General features: G+C 42.8%; 1 protein-coding gene across 3 annotated transcripts in view; it reads left to right on the forward strand.

Moving 5' to 3' along the window:
- The first annotated feature begins 3,620 nt into the window (after nucleotides 1-3,620).
- DYRK2 (dual specificity tyrosine phosphorylation regulated kinase 2) overlaps nucleotides 3,621-14,387 on the forward strand; it is a 44,673-nt gene continuing 33,906 nt past the window's right edge. For 2 of the 3 annotated variants that reach the window (XM_070052582.1, XM_070052585.1), the window contains exons 1-2: nucleotides 3,621-3,768; nucleotides 6,662-6,756. The gene's annotated coding sequence lies outside the window, so the exon portion shown is untranslated. The remainder of the gene's footprint in view (nucleotides 3,769-6,661; nucleotides 6,757-14,387) is intronic. The other variant, XM_070052583.1, reaches the window with a different exon arrangement.

Consider the following 14,387-nt stretch of genomic DNA (forward strand, 5'->3'; position numbering starts at 1 on the left):
GGAGGAAGAACAGGAGGAGAAGGAGGACAGACTATCTTCACTCTGTAATTGCTTTCTTTGGCTTCTCATGAGAGCTCTAAATCATTCCCTGTGTTTCTAAGTGCTGCCAATTCCTAGAAATTTATCTGGTTCTAAGAAATAAATCCAAGCAGCCACAGCCTCAATCTGAAGAGCAGAAAGGGAGGTATCTGTGATGAAGCCACTTTGCACAGGGGCGCAGCTGCAGGGGTCAGGGAACACGGCGTGCTGTGGTGGGTGCTCCACCTGTCCCGACCCATTTGATCCTGCCCTACTCTGCCAAGGACCAGGCTCTATTTTCGGAGGAAGGAACTGGCGCTCAGCTTGGGATGTACCGAAGGACGCACAGCTCGTACGTGGCTGAGCGTTTGAATCTGGATCTGTCTGACCCCAAGGCCCTCGCTTCCCATCATGGGGCTTTCATCTTTTACCTTGGCCTTTACACTCTGGGTCACCAAATGAAGCAGAGGGAAAAAATGAGATTCTTGTCCCATTCTCTGAAGCCAGTCAAGTTAGTATGAAAAGGAGCCTTTGTGCACACAGCAAAGATGTGAATCCCCCTTGGGATAATTTCAAGGACACCCTCTCCTGGCTTGTTTCCTTTCATTTCTCTTCTCTCCCTCAGTCTATCAAAGTGCTGCACACACACAATAGTAGACATTCCACCATTACATATTCAATCCTTTGGTTCTTCTTTTCAAAAGGAAAGCACATCCAAGTAAGAGATGGCATATGGCATATGAATCGTTAAGACTGCTGTCTTAATAGTGAGTGCACGCCTTTTCCTCCTCAGAAGAGGTTGGATCTTCAAGAGCCCAGAAAAGGAAAGAGACGCTCGGAGGGTTCTTAATGTGGGGATGTGGACGGTGAGCTGGGAAGTTAGTAACAGAGGAGAAGGAGGTTAGAAAGCCAGTCTTGATGCTGAAGCAGAAGTTGTATGTTCATCAGAAAAGGCTGTCACACTTTCGGAAAAGGCCTAGAGTTACTGTCTAGGCTTACAGTGAAATAACAGCATAAGGCAGTTGTGTCCTGGGATCCCAGGGGTGACGCCAGGCACCCACTCACTGAGGCAAGCAGGGGGCGGAAAGGCCTGCACCTGTCGTGAGCTCAGGCTGCCTGGGCACCCTGCCTGGGGCCATACAGACTCCACAGCACCCTGTCCCCCCAAGCTGCAGGAAAGAGAGGCTGCCAGACACACCGTGCCTGCATTACAAATAGGAGTCATAAACGTGCTTTGTTTCATTTTAGTTTTTAAAGATTTATTTATTTGAAAGAAAGAATTACAGAGAGAAAAAGAGGGATTTTTCCATCCACTGGGTCACTCCCAAATGGCCAGGGTTGGACCAGGCTGAAGTCAGATGGAGCTTCAGCCAGGTCTCCCACAAGGTTCCCAGGGATCCAAGCACTTGGGCCATACTCTGCTGCCTTCCCAGGTGCATTAGCAGGGAGCTGGATGGGAAGTGGAGCAACCAGGACTTGAACCAGTGTCCCTATGATTTGCTGGTGTTGCAGGTGGTGGCTTAACCCGATGCACTGCAACATTAGCTCCAACATCTTTGAAGAGACACAAAAGCTAATTATTCCTTAAGTATAGATGATTTCACAGACAAAAATAAACCCAGTGTTGGTTTGGGTTGGGAAGAGGTCAAAGCACTGGATAGTGAAAGATGCAGCCTGCTTGCAAGCCCTATATTTGCCATGAAAAAGTGTGAAATGCTCAGCAAGGCATCCTGATTGAGGCATCTGTTTACTCACCTATAAAAATGTTATTAGGGGCCGGCACCGTGGCACAGTGGATTAATCCCCCACCTGCGGTGCCAACATCTCATATGGGCACCGGTTCTAGTCCTGGCTGCTCCTCTTCCAAACCAGCTCTCTGCTGTGGCCTGGGAAGGCAGTGGAGGATGGCCCAAGTGCTTCAGCCCCTGCACCCGCATGGGAGACCAGGAAGAAGCACCTGGCTCCTGGCTTCGGATCGGCACAGCTCGGCAGTTGCGGCCATCTGGGGAATGAACCAGTTGATGGAAGACCTTTCTCTCTCTTTCTCCCTCTTACTGTCTGTAACTCTACCTCTCAAATAAATAAATAAATAAAATCTTTAAAAAAATTTTTTAAAAGTGTTATTAATAACTTATCTTCCCCCACCTCCCTGACTTGTCAAATGAATCAGTGAATGCAGTTTGTCTGGGGTAAGGACCCCAGGAGAAGAGGCAAGGAAGGGGAGGGGAAGGTGTAATGTGAAAATTGAGCCTCAAAAGAAATTCTCGGCCGGTGCCGTAGCTCAACAGGCTAATCCTCCGCCTAGTGGCGCCAGCACACCAGGTTCTAGACCCGGTCGGGGCGCCGGATTCTGTCCCGGTTGCCCCTCTTCCAGGCCAGCTCTCTGCTGTGGCCCGGGAGTGCAGTGGAGGATGGCCCAGGTGCTTGGGCCCTGCACCCCATGGGAGACCAGGAGAAGCACCTGGCTCCTGCCATCGGATCAGCCCAGAGTGCCATCGGATCAGCGGGGTGTCTCGACGGCCATTGGAGGGTGAACCAACGGCAAAGGAAGACCTTTCTCTCTGTCTCTCTCTCTCACTGTCCACTCTCCCTGTCAAAAAAAAAAAAAAAAAAAAAAGAAAGAAAAGAAAAGAAAGAAATTCTTGATCCCCTAACTGTTCTGTTCAGAGCTGCCTCCTCCCCCTGCGTTTCTTCTTTATCTTATATACAGCTTGGTCAGGTTTCTGTAAAACTGCTATCAGTTACACAATTAGAAAAAGAAGAAAAGCTTACATTCTTAGCATCAAAGATCTCTAAAGAGTGTGTGTGTCAGTTTTTATCAACAATGAGAAAATTACAGTATCTTTGGATTAGCTGCAGGGAGCATCAGGTAAATGCAAGCAAAACACCTGTGAACAGAAATCAAAACCCTTCATTTCAGTATGCTCAGTAAGTCCATTGCACTGAGTAGCTTGATTTCTTACCAAAGAAAAACTGAACAAAAAGAGATAACCAAAAAGGACATGCTGCAAGATCAGCCCAGGGCAGGATTTTCCTACAGATACTAAATGTTTGATGCTCTTTATAAGCAATGGCAAGGATTGTTTTAGCACTCCTGAGTTCTTAGAGCTTGAAGTTGGGGTAGGTATCTGACTAAAGGGTTAAGATGCCAATGATGACACCCGTATCCGGTATCGTCAGAGTGCCTGGTTTCGATTCCTGGTTCTGATTCCAGGTTCCTGCCGACGCAAACCTGGGAGGCAGCAGGTGATGGCTCAAGTAGTTGAGATCCTGTCACCTGTGAAGGAGACCTAGATTAAGTTCCTGCCTGCAGGCCTTCAGCCTGGCCCAGCCCTAGCTATTGCGGGCATTTGAGGAGTAAACCAACGGATGATCATGTTCTATCTCTATGTCTCTTTTAAAAAAAAAAAAAGTTTATAGCTAGAATCCTCTTCTCCACATCTTCCATGTGGTAAACAGAGAGGTAGATTTTTCTTGTTTCCCTACCTGCGGCTCACAACAAGCTGTTCTCAGAGGTTGGGGTGGCTGCAGTGACACGGAGTTGCCCCTTTGAAGCAGACCTGGTGATTCTAAAAGGCAGTTTAGAATGTGAGTATGTAACTCATCAGCTCCAATCCCAGTGTCAGCTGGGGCAGCAGCTACACGAGGCTTAACTAGGGCTGGCAGACCCACTCGTGTACTGAGTCACGTGATGGCTGGGTCATAGTCCAGATTCAGTATGGGCCGATTCTATTAAAAGCACCTAGGAAGGTAAGTGATTTCCCGGCTAGGCTAGGAGTTTAAAGGAAAATGGAGCTCCTGCTGCCTCTCCCGTTAGGGATCACATAATCGTGGCAGCACCGTGTCTCCTTGTGACCTTGTGTGCTCTGATGTGTGGAGGGTCTTGCAGGACTGGTGTGGGGTCTGTACATTCAGGCCTTCATGCCCTGAATGAAGGAGGCTGAATGTCTGTGTGACAAAACCTCACAGCCATCCAACAAGACTGAGGACTGTAAAACAGAACAGCACATGTGCGTCAGGTGTTCCAAGTCCTGGGAGAGAAGTGTTTCGGCAAAATGCTTCGAAGCACCAAACGGATGAGAAGCCATCTTGGGAGAAAAGAAGTGCTCACCTGGGGGTGCTAAGGCAACGCTTTTAGAAAATTACTTTTGCAGAGAGCCAAGCACCAGTCCCAGAGGTGTTAATGTGGCTGGTTTCAAGAGACTACTCAGAATTCCCACTTTTATAATCAGCAGGTTTTTGAGACACACTTTACCTGCATACCAATTTGAGCTCCTGGGAACATAGCATGTTTTGTGGGGAGGTTTTGGATAATTTGGGAATTCAGTTTGTACATGGGTCACTAAGGTGGAAAAAGCTAAGCCAGCTGTGGAATGAGAATTCCCAAGAGAAGGAGGACCTACTAGGGTTGCTTCGAACTCATCGAATACAGCTGCCTCATGACAAAATGCTGACTTCCCGGTAGCAAGAGTAGAGACTTAATTGGGGGTAAAAAGCACATATTCTTAAAATAACAAATAACTGGTTTTTTTTCCTAGTAATAAAATTAAAATTCTTGCTTTTACAAAACTAAAAAGAGAGGGTACTATTATTTATATAAAGGCAGGCTATCAATGAGTCAAATAATCAGAAGAATGGAAAACCAAACTGAAGAGACAATGGTGTCCTCCTTCTTCTAGGACTTGACCAGATCCACACAGAATTGCAAATTGCCACCTTTTCTCTTCCACACTTCTTATAAGGTGGCCTGTAGGTGTATGAAAATCAGTGTCTTATGCATATAGTTCTTCTCCTTGTTGATATTTACTTGAATTATTTATCCTGTGCATCTGTTCCTCAGTGATGGCATGTTAAAGAAAACCTATATTTTCTTAAGATTTTATTTATTTATTTGAGAGGTAGAGTTACAGACAGTGAGAGAGAGAGAGAGAGAGAAAGAAAGAAAGAAAGAAAGAAAGAAAGAAAGAAAGAAAGAAAGAAAGAAAGAAAGAAAGAAAGAAAGGTCTTCCTTCCTTTGGTTCACTTCCCAAATGGTCACAACAGCCGGAGCTGTGCCGATCCAAAGCCAGGAGCCAGGTGCTTCTTCCCAGTCTCCCACATGGGTGCAGGGGCCTAAGCACTTGTGCCATCCTCTTCTGCTTTCCCAGGCCTTAGCAGAGAGCTGGTTTGGAAGAGGAGCAGCCAGGACCAGAACCAGTGTCCACATGGGATGCCAGCACTGCAGGTGAAGGATTAACCTACTGTGCCATGTAGAGTCAACTTTATTAATAATTTGGTTCAGATTAAAATACTCTACACTTACCACTAAATAGACTCTTATTAATTCATTTTACCCCGGTAAGCTAAATAGCAAACTAATGGCATTTATTAGGCATCTAGAAAATTGGTAGTTGTCTTCTGTTAAGATGTTTGGTCTATATTGTATCCCTCTATCCACTTGGTGCCACTGAGTAGATCAAAAAGATTTTCTCATTTGTTTTAACTACCAAGCTAGACACTGAATATATTTTTGTTTTATTCAAAAATAATTTTGAAAGGTTATATGCAGAAAATATTAAACGATTTATATATTCAAATAATTTAATTTCAGATTGAACAATAATATAAAAATAAAATAACAGAAAAGCACTAGAAATAATGGAAAATAATACAAATGTAGAAAATCATTGCAAATATTATATATTGCTATTTATTATAAGAGCTAAGCATAAACGTGTTAGAAAAAATAAAGCCCTACACCCTCACTGTTCAAAGATTCACTGTCATCAAGTTGGCAGATTTCCACCTGGCCTTTGTTTCCTTCACATATTTGTAAATGGCTGAGACCACGTGTCTGAACCTTGTTTTTTCTGCATCAAACACATCGTATTTTTTCATATCATTTCTTCTTGAATATTTAACATTGTATAATATTTATTAAATGTATTTAAACTATTTTGTTTGGGGTAGGCCATGGGCAGGTTAAGCTGCCCCCTTGGGACAACTGTAAGTGCCCTGTTCAAGTCCCAGTTACTCCCTGCTGCTTTGATCCAGCTTCCTGCTGATGCACAGGCTGAGAGCAGCAAATGACAGCTCAAGTGCTTGACTCCCTGTTCCTAGCTTCCAGCATTTGGGGAGTGAGCCTATAGATAGAAGATTCATATCTCTCTCTCTCTCTCTCTCTCTCTGTCTCTCTGTCTCTCTCTCTAATACATAAATATAAATATTTTAAATAAAATAGCCTGGGGGCTGGCTCTGTGGCTTAACTAAGCCACTGCCTGGGCCATTAGCATCCCATGTGGACAATGGTTCGAGTCCCAGCTGCTCCACTTCCGATCCAGCTCTCTGCTATGGCCTGGGAAAGCAGAAGATGGTCCAAGTACTTGGGCCCCTGTACCCATGTCGGGACCCAGAGGAGGCTTTTGGCTCTTGGTTTTAGATCATCAGCCCCACTCCAGCCATTGCAGCATTTGGGGAGTGAACCAGAGGATGGTTCTTTCTCTCCGTCTCTCTGTCTGTAGCACTGCCTCTCAAAAATAATAATAATAATAATAAATAAAAATTTGTTTAACCCTTCTTTTATTGGAAGATATATGTTTTCTCTATTTAAAATAATGCTACAGTATTTAAAGTAATTCTTTTTTTATTCCCTAAATTTTCCCAGCAGTACAACTACAGAGCCAAAATACGTGATCTTTTGTAAGGTTTATAACTCACAGTGTGGCACTGCTTATTTCATCCACTGCAAGCATCAATAAGGTGAGAACTTTCCTATTCCCTTTCACAAGCAGTTTAAGGTTGTATCTTACTAAACTCATATATTCTCACCCAAATATCCTAATATTCTTCACTTTTCCTTTTTCTCTCCTTGAAATTCATTTTAAATATATAACTACTGATTTGCATTTCTTTGGTCATCATTCCAGTGAAAACATTTTTACCAGATTTACTAGTCATTTATAGTCTTCTTATGCAAAATATTTCCTCTAGTTTACTTTTGAAATAGCTTCTCTGTGACTTTTCATGTTGGCTGGTGCCAAAACCTTTCTAGAGTAAATTCCAATAAATTGATACATCCCCTTTGGATTTGGAAAAAAACTAACAAGAACCCAGAAATGATGATTTTGCAAATGTTGGGATTGTTCCAAAGGTTCACACCTGGTATTTGATTCAAAGGTGCAGGAACATTTCACAGGACCTTTGTATAGATGTGATTATAAATTCTTGTACCGCATCCTAGACCATATGCCCATGTTATAAGAAATTATTTGAAATAATACTCAAACAAGGATTAAAATCACATTTTTTTTCTTGATTCCATCTTAGGACAATGTCCTAAAATTTCTCTTGCCTGTGAATTTTTGGAAAGTCCTAGCCACAAGCCATAAAGTTCCTGTGTGCCAAGATCTCTTGGCTGAGAAATATTGGATAAGATTCAAATGTATAGGACAATACTTTTCACTTGACACAAAATTGGCTACACAAGAAAATGTGCAAGGAACATGAAGGAGGAAACTATCAATTAAGAAAGATCAATTTCTTGCTTACTAAAATAGAGTTTATGCCCCCAGATAGTGCTTACACATTCAAAATATAAGCCAAGTCATGTAACCCTTGTGCCCATGGTCCAGCACTGGCTCTATTTCACTTGCAGTAGAACTTATACCCTCTATCATTCCCTCAGAACACCCAACTCTGTCATTTCCTCCCTGCCTTCTCCCTCTATTCCATCATCTTCATTCACTATTTCCAGACACTCTGATCTCTGGACTGTTCCTGGAAGAAGCTAAGCCTTGGCATTAGCTGTTTGGTCTGCCTGGGTGTTCTTCCACTAAGACATCAATGGGGTGAACTTGCTTACTCCTTCAAATACTTAATCAAACATCACCCTTCAGTGTGGCTCCTCTGACTCCCTGACTTAAAATCATAACCTGAACACTATCCTGCCTAAAAAGTAAGAAATAACAATCGTCAGACTGTTTGCTCCTACTATAATATCAATACAGATCACTTTTTGTCACCAAAATTTATGGAGTTTCTCTCCATACCAAGCAATTCTTCAGCATATTCCAGCTGGCTATACTACAATTTAATTCAATTCTGACCCTACCTGTAGGCAGTGCAGACCTCATTGGTTAAGTGCTCAGTACCACAAGACCATTCCCCAATTCAAATGCCAATCACAAGTCTCAGATTGCGACCTGTGCCTCTGACCACTACTGGGAGTACCTGTGACCAGCTCTTGCATCTGATATTTGCTGTGGTGGCCCATAGAACTCAGAGAAATATATTACTTATGCTTATCCATTTATCATAAAGGAAATTACAAGGGTACAGATGAACAGCTGGGTGAAGAGGGCTATAGTGCAAGGTTTGTGGTAAAGGGTGTGGAGCTTCCATGCCCCCTCTCTGAACATGCCACCTTCTCAGCACCTCCTCCTCATGTTCAGCATTCCAAACCTATCTTTCAGGGATGTTTATGGAGGTGTGGTTGTTAATAACTCAATCTTCAGCCCAGCTTCTCCTTTCTGGTGATTGGGGGATAGGGATGAAAAGTTCCAGGCTTCTAACCATGACTTACTCTTTCTGGTGGCCAACTGCCATTCAGAGACATCTAAAGTAACCTCACTTGAACAAAAGATTCTCCTGGCATCCCTACTACTTAGGAAATTACAGGAGTTTTAAGAGCTTTATAGTAGATACTGGGGGGCAGATATATTATATCATATATGTACTCTATTGTTTCAGTTTCTCTGGAGAATACAGGCTAATAAACCCCTAATAATATAGATGTTTGCACTGAGTGGTTCTAGAAGAATAGAATTTTAAGTTGTTTAAATTGATCCTGAATTCGAATTACTAGAATTGGCTTTCTAACCTGTTTAGGTTTAAAAATGCTAAAGACTATTTCCTGTAGTAAAGATTCTACTGGCACAGTGGTTAAGATTCTGCCATTGGCATGTCTGGTTTGAATTCTGGCTATCCCATTTATGATCCTGCTTCTTTCTGCTATTGCACACTCTAGGAGATAGAAGATGATGGTTCAAATACTTGGGTCCCTGCCACATAGTGGGAGATTGGATTGAGTTCCAGGTTCCTGGCTTTGGCCTGGTCCTGCACTGTCTGTTGTGGGCATCTGGGGAGTGTTAGGAGACAGAAGATCCCTTTCTCTTGCTCTGCCTCTCTGTTGCTTTGCCTTTCAAGTAAATAAAAATAAATAAAGAAATAAATAAAGCTTCTTTTTGAAAAAACAATAGTCACTGAGTGATTGTTTATAGATATGCAAGCTATTGGCATTGAATAGTCCTAATCAGCCATTTAGGATCCCATGCTTTCTTATAAATCAGCCATTTATAAGAAGCAAGGAGCTAGGTAGCTGTATATGATATTGCCAAACACTTTTTTGGAAAATTAATGAATATAGTGACATTGGTCAACTGCATCTAATATTACTGGACAAATTCCCAGCACAAATACTACATCTGTGACCTAAGAGCTTCTATGTGTGCCCTAAAGGAGCCTGTGTCTCCTGGAGCTGTGGAGCTGACATTTCTGAAAATCAGATGCAGAACTTCATCTTACAACTGACCAAACTACAACACAAGCAGAATCCCCAGCCTTGCAGGGGGTTTTCTGTTGGAGTGGGAACATGGGCATGGAAAGCATGGGGTCCTATTAGTCAGAATGGGGACTTAGGGGAAGATACTTAGAGAAACTGGGGACATTGGGGTGAGGCTTCTTTGCCCAGGGGAGGAATTTCCCCCCAACTCCAGTGGTTCTGGCTGGCCTCTCCTCTCTCAGTGGTATCAGACTTTCAACCTCCTTCTGAGGGGATTAACCCCACACAGCCTGGGGAAACTGTAATGATATCCACTGAGACAGTTGCCATGCAAAATAATGCTGATCCTCTTTAGTACCTGCCAAAGGCAAAAACAGACACTAATGGACAAGAGTCAAAGCATCGATTAGAAGTCTGTGATGTTGGCTGGTTAATGACAGTATTCCTAGGAGTAAAATAGATAAAAACCCTACTAAATGCTTACTTGTTCTGTTTATGCAGGAAAAATTTAGGGTAAGTGAAAGAAAGCCTAACTCAAATCAAAAAAACTGTCACAGCCTCTTAACCAATTCCAGGAGACTCTGAATGTCACTGTGGACCACTATCAGAGGAGGACTGAATGTCACTATGGACCACTGTCAGAGGACTTCATAGGTCAGGCAGTCAAAGGCTCAGGCCCATCTGACAATGGGTCCACTGGGTCCTCAAATCTATCTTGTGGTTATTTTCCACTTCTAGAATGCATAATTTTATAAATGTACTGAGCAGCTAGCCAAAGTCCCCACACTGGTTCACCAGCCTGTGGAGTGAAAGCCATCATAGTAGGAATGGCCAAGTGGAAACCATCAGCACTATCTCTCCCTAGGAAAATAATAAATCAAAACCAATTCTGTATGCGTGGAAGGATGGCAGAGATTAGCCACAAGGACTTGAAAGATACAGGGATTGTGACTCCCACTGTGTCCCAATATAACTTTATAAATTGACCTGTACGGAAGACAGTTATACCTTGAAGAATGACAGTGTGTTATTGTAAGCTTAACCAGGTGGTGACTCCAACTGTAGCTGCTTTACCAGATCTGGTTTCATTGCTTGAGCAAATTAATGCATCCCCTGGCACCTGGTATGCAGTTATTGATCTGGAAAATGACTCTTTTCTCTATACCTGTCCATTAAAGTCCATCAGAAGCAGTTTCCTTTCAGCTAGCAATGCCAGCAATAGACTTTCACTGTCCTACCTTAGGGGTGTACCAACTTTCTAGACCTATGTTATAATTTAGCTTATAACTTAGAGATCTCGACTGTCTTTCCCTTATACGTATATGACACTGGTCCATTACACTGATAATATTACGTTGACTGGATCCACTGAGCAAGCATTAGTAGCTACTGAGCACATATTTGTAAGACATTTGCATATCAAAGAGTGGGAAATCAAATCAACTAAAATTCAGGAACCTTATACATCAGTGAAATTTCTAGCACCCCATTGGGGTGGGGCATGTGAAGACATTCCTTTGTGTACTGGAACTGTCCATCAGGAACTTGTGTTATTTGACCCCAAAAAACCATAAAGCTGGGCAAGCACAGTAGCATCCGTTCTCAAATGGAAGCGGAATGTACATGATCAGGGTCAGGCATGTCCTGAAGACACAAATAAGTTACATGAAGAAGCAGTCCAAATGTTTGCGTCTCCTCACTCCTGTGACATTGCCTTCTCTCTGCCAGCTCTTTACCTGTAGCCTCAGGGGAGTTCCCATTCATCAGTTGACAGAGAAAGTGGAGACTATGACCTAATTACAGATGGCTGTACTCAATATGCAGGTAATACCCCAAAATGGACAGCAACAGCACTACAGTCCCTCCCTGGAACATCTATGAGGAAAATCTCAATGGATAGGACTTTGGACAGTGTGCCTGATTATCCACTTTGCTTAGAAGCCAATCAACCAGATGAATTATTATTTAACAATTCAGGAGGGGCCAGTGCTGTGGCACAGTGGGTTAATGACCTGGCCTAAAGCGCAGGCATGCCATATGGGCGCTGGTTCCAGTCCCGGCTGCTCCTCACCGATCCAGCTCTCTACTATGGCCTGGAAAAGCAGTAGAAGATGGCCCAAGTCCTTGGGCCCCTGCACCTGCGTGGGAGACCCGGAGGAGACTCCTGGCTCTTGGCTTCGGATCAGAGAAGCACCGGCTATTGCGGTCATCTGGGGAGTGAACCAGCAGATGGAAGACCTCTCTCTCTCTCTCTCTCTCTCTGCCTCTCCTCTCTCTGTATGTAACTCTGACTTTCAAATAAATAAAAAAAATTCATGAGCTATAGTCCATTGTTTGACTGGATGGTCAGGGATTTTAAAGAAATTTGATTGGAAAATTGGTTACAAAACTCTTTGGGGAAGCAGCATGTGGATAGATTTCTTTGGGCAAAAAAGTGAATGTATTTATCTCATGTGACTGCTTACCAAAGTGTGACCCCAGCAGAGGAGGATTTAACAGTCAGGTGGATAGGATGACTCACTCCATGGATACCAGCCAACCTCTTTCCTCAGTCACCCATGCCATCACCCAGTAGGCCCATGAACAAAGTGGTCATCATGACAGAGATGAAGATTATGCTGTTTTCCCAGGTGCATTAACAGGGAGCTGGATGGGAAGTGGATAAGATGGGACTTGAACTGGTGCCTGGATGGAATACCAGCAGTGCAGGTGGTAGCTTTATCCTCTACGCTACAGCACCTGTGATGGTTAATTTTAGACATAAACTTGACTAGGCTAAGGGTTGTCCAAATGGCTGATGAAACATTATTTGAGAGTGTATTCGTGGAGTATTTTTTGAAATAGATGAGTATTTGAATTGGTAGAATGAGTAAAACAAAAAAATCACTAATCAATCTTTTAATTTAATCAATCATCTAATCTACTGAGGGCTCGAGTAAAACACAAAGGCAGAGGAAGGGTCCATTTGCTCTCTCTGAGCTGGGACATGTTTTCTCCAGTCTTCAGACATCAGTGCTCCTGGTTCTCAGACCGTGGCTGGGACTAAGAACTTCACCAGCCTCCAAGTGCTCAGACATTCGGGTTTGGACTGAAACTACACCTTCAGCTTTCCTAGGCCTCTCCATGGCAGATGCAAAGGAAAGGGTTTCTCAGTTTTCCTGGTTGCACCAGCAAGTCCTTCATATTACATCTCTTTCTATGTAGTTATATAAATATCCTATTGATTCTATTTCTCAGGACAGTCCTGTCTAATACAGTATCTAACGCAGTATTGCTAGTCAATGGTCAAGGCAGACTGCAGATGCAGGCGCTTCATGCCTAGACTCAAAGGATAAGTAGGAGGAGACCAGAGGATCATGGAGAGAGGAGGACCCAGTGATCCAGGGAAGGAGCTAGCACGTCCTAAGATTTTGTATGTCATGACTCCTGCTTACCCTAAATTCTATGCAAAGGAAGTTGGACTTTATTCTGAGAGCAGTGGGGATGAGCAGCTTAATATGTTATCCCTCTTAGTATTTTTTTTGTTTATTCTACTTAATACTTTTGGTTGAATACTGTAATCAATACACAATTCTTCTTAAGTGCTGAAACAACTGAAAAGTGACAGCTGTTAAATATAAGAGTGGGAATAAGAGAGGGAAGAGATGTGCAATTCTGGACATGCTCAAGCTGACTTACCTCAAACGGTAGAGTTAGAAACATACCAGGGGATTCCAATTCAATCCCATCGAGGTGGCATGTACCAATGCCATCTCACTAGTCCCAGTGATCAATTTCTGTTCACAATTGATCGTAATGATAGGACCAAGAACCAAAGGGATCACATAAACAAGAATAGTGTCTGCAAATACTAGCTGATAGAATAAAAAAGGGAGAGAATGGTCCAACATGGGAAGTGAGATACACAGCAGACCCATAGAATGGCAAATGTCCTAACAGCACTCTGGCCTCATAATCAGCCCTTAAGGCATGCGGATCTGGCTGAAATGCCCATGAAAGTATTTCAGGCATGGAAAGCCAAGACACTCTGGGGAAAAAAAAAAAAAAAAAAAAACTAAATGAAAGATCTCCGTGAGTGAGATCCCAGTGGAAAGAATGGGTCATCAAAGAAGGAGGTACCTTTCTCTGAAGGGAGGAGAGAACTTCCACTTTGACCATGGCCTTGTCTAAAAATTATCAGAGTCGGTGAACCCAGGGGGCTTCCATAGCCTTGGCAGCTCATGACAAGAGCCTAGGGTGATTACTGATGCCATAAACAAGAGTGTCAATTTGTTAAGTCAACAACAGGAGTCACTGTGCACTTACTCCTCATGTAGGATCTTTGTCCTTAGTGTGCTGTACATTGAGATTAATGCTATAACTAGTACTCAAACAGTATTTTTCACTTTATGTTTCTGTGTGGGAGCAAATTGTTGAAATCTTTACTTAATGTATGCTAAACTGATCTTCTGTATATAAAGAGAATCGAAAATGAATCTTGACATGAATGGAAGGGGAGAGGGAGTGGATAAGGGGAGGGTTGCGGGTTGGAGGGATGTTATGGGGGGGAAGTCATTGTAATCAATATTCTGTACTTTGGAAATTTATATTCATTAAATAAAAGTTAAAAATAAATAAATAAATAAATAAATAAATAAATATAAGTGTAACATGGCCAGATTTACAACCTGATTTTCAAAGTATGTGTTCAATTTAATGAGCTCTTCCTATAAGCAAAAGCTCCTCCATAGTGCTTTGGGAAAAATTAGAATGGTCTATGAAAAAAATTTTTTTTCAGATTTATTTATTTTGAAAGTCAGAGTTACACAGAGAGAGGAGAGGCAGAGAGAGA

This window comes from Oryctolagus cuniculus, chromosome 11 (genome assembly GCF_964237555.1).
Source record: "Oryctolagus cuniculus chromosome 11, mOryCun1.1, whole genome shotgun sequence".
NCBI lineage: Eukaryota > Metazoa > Chordata > Mammalia > Lagomorpha > Leporidae > Oryctolagus > Oryctolagus cuniculus.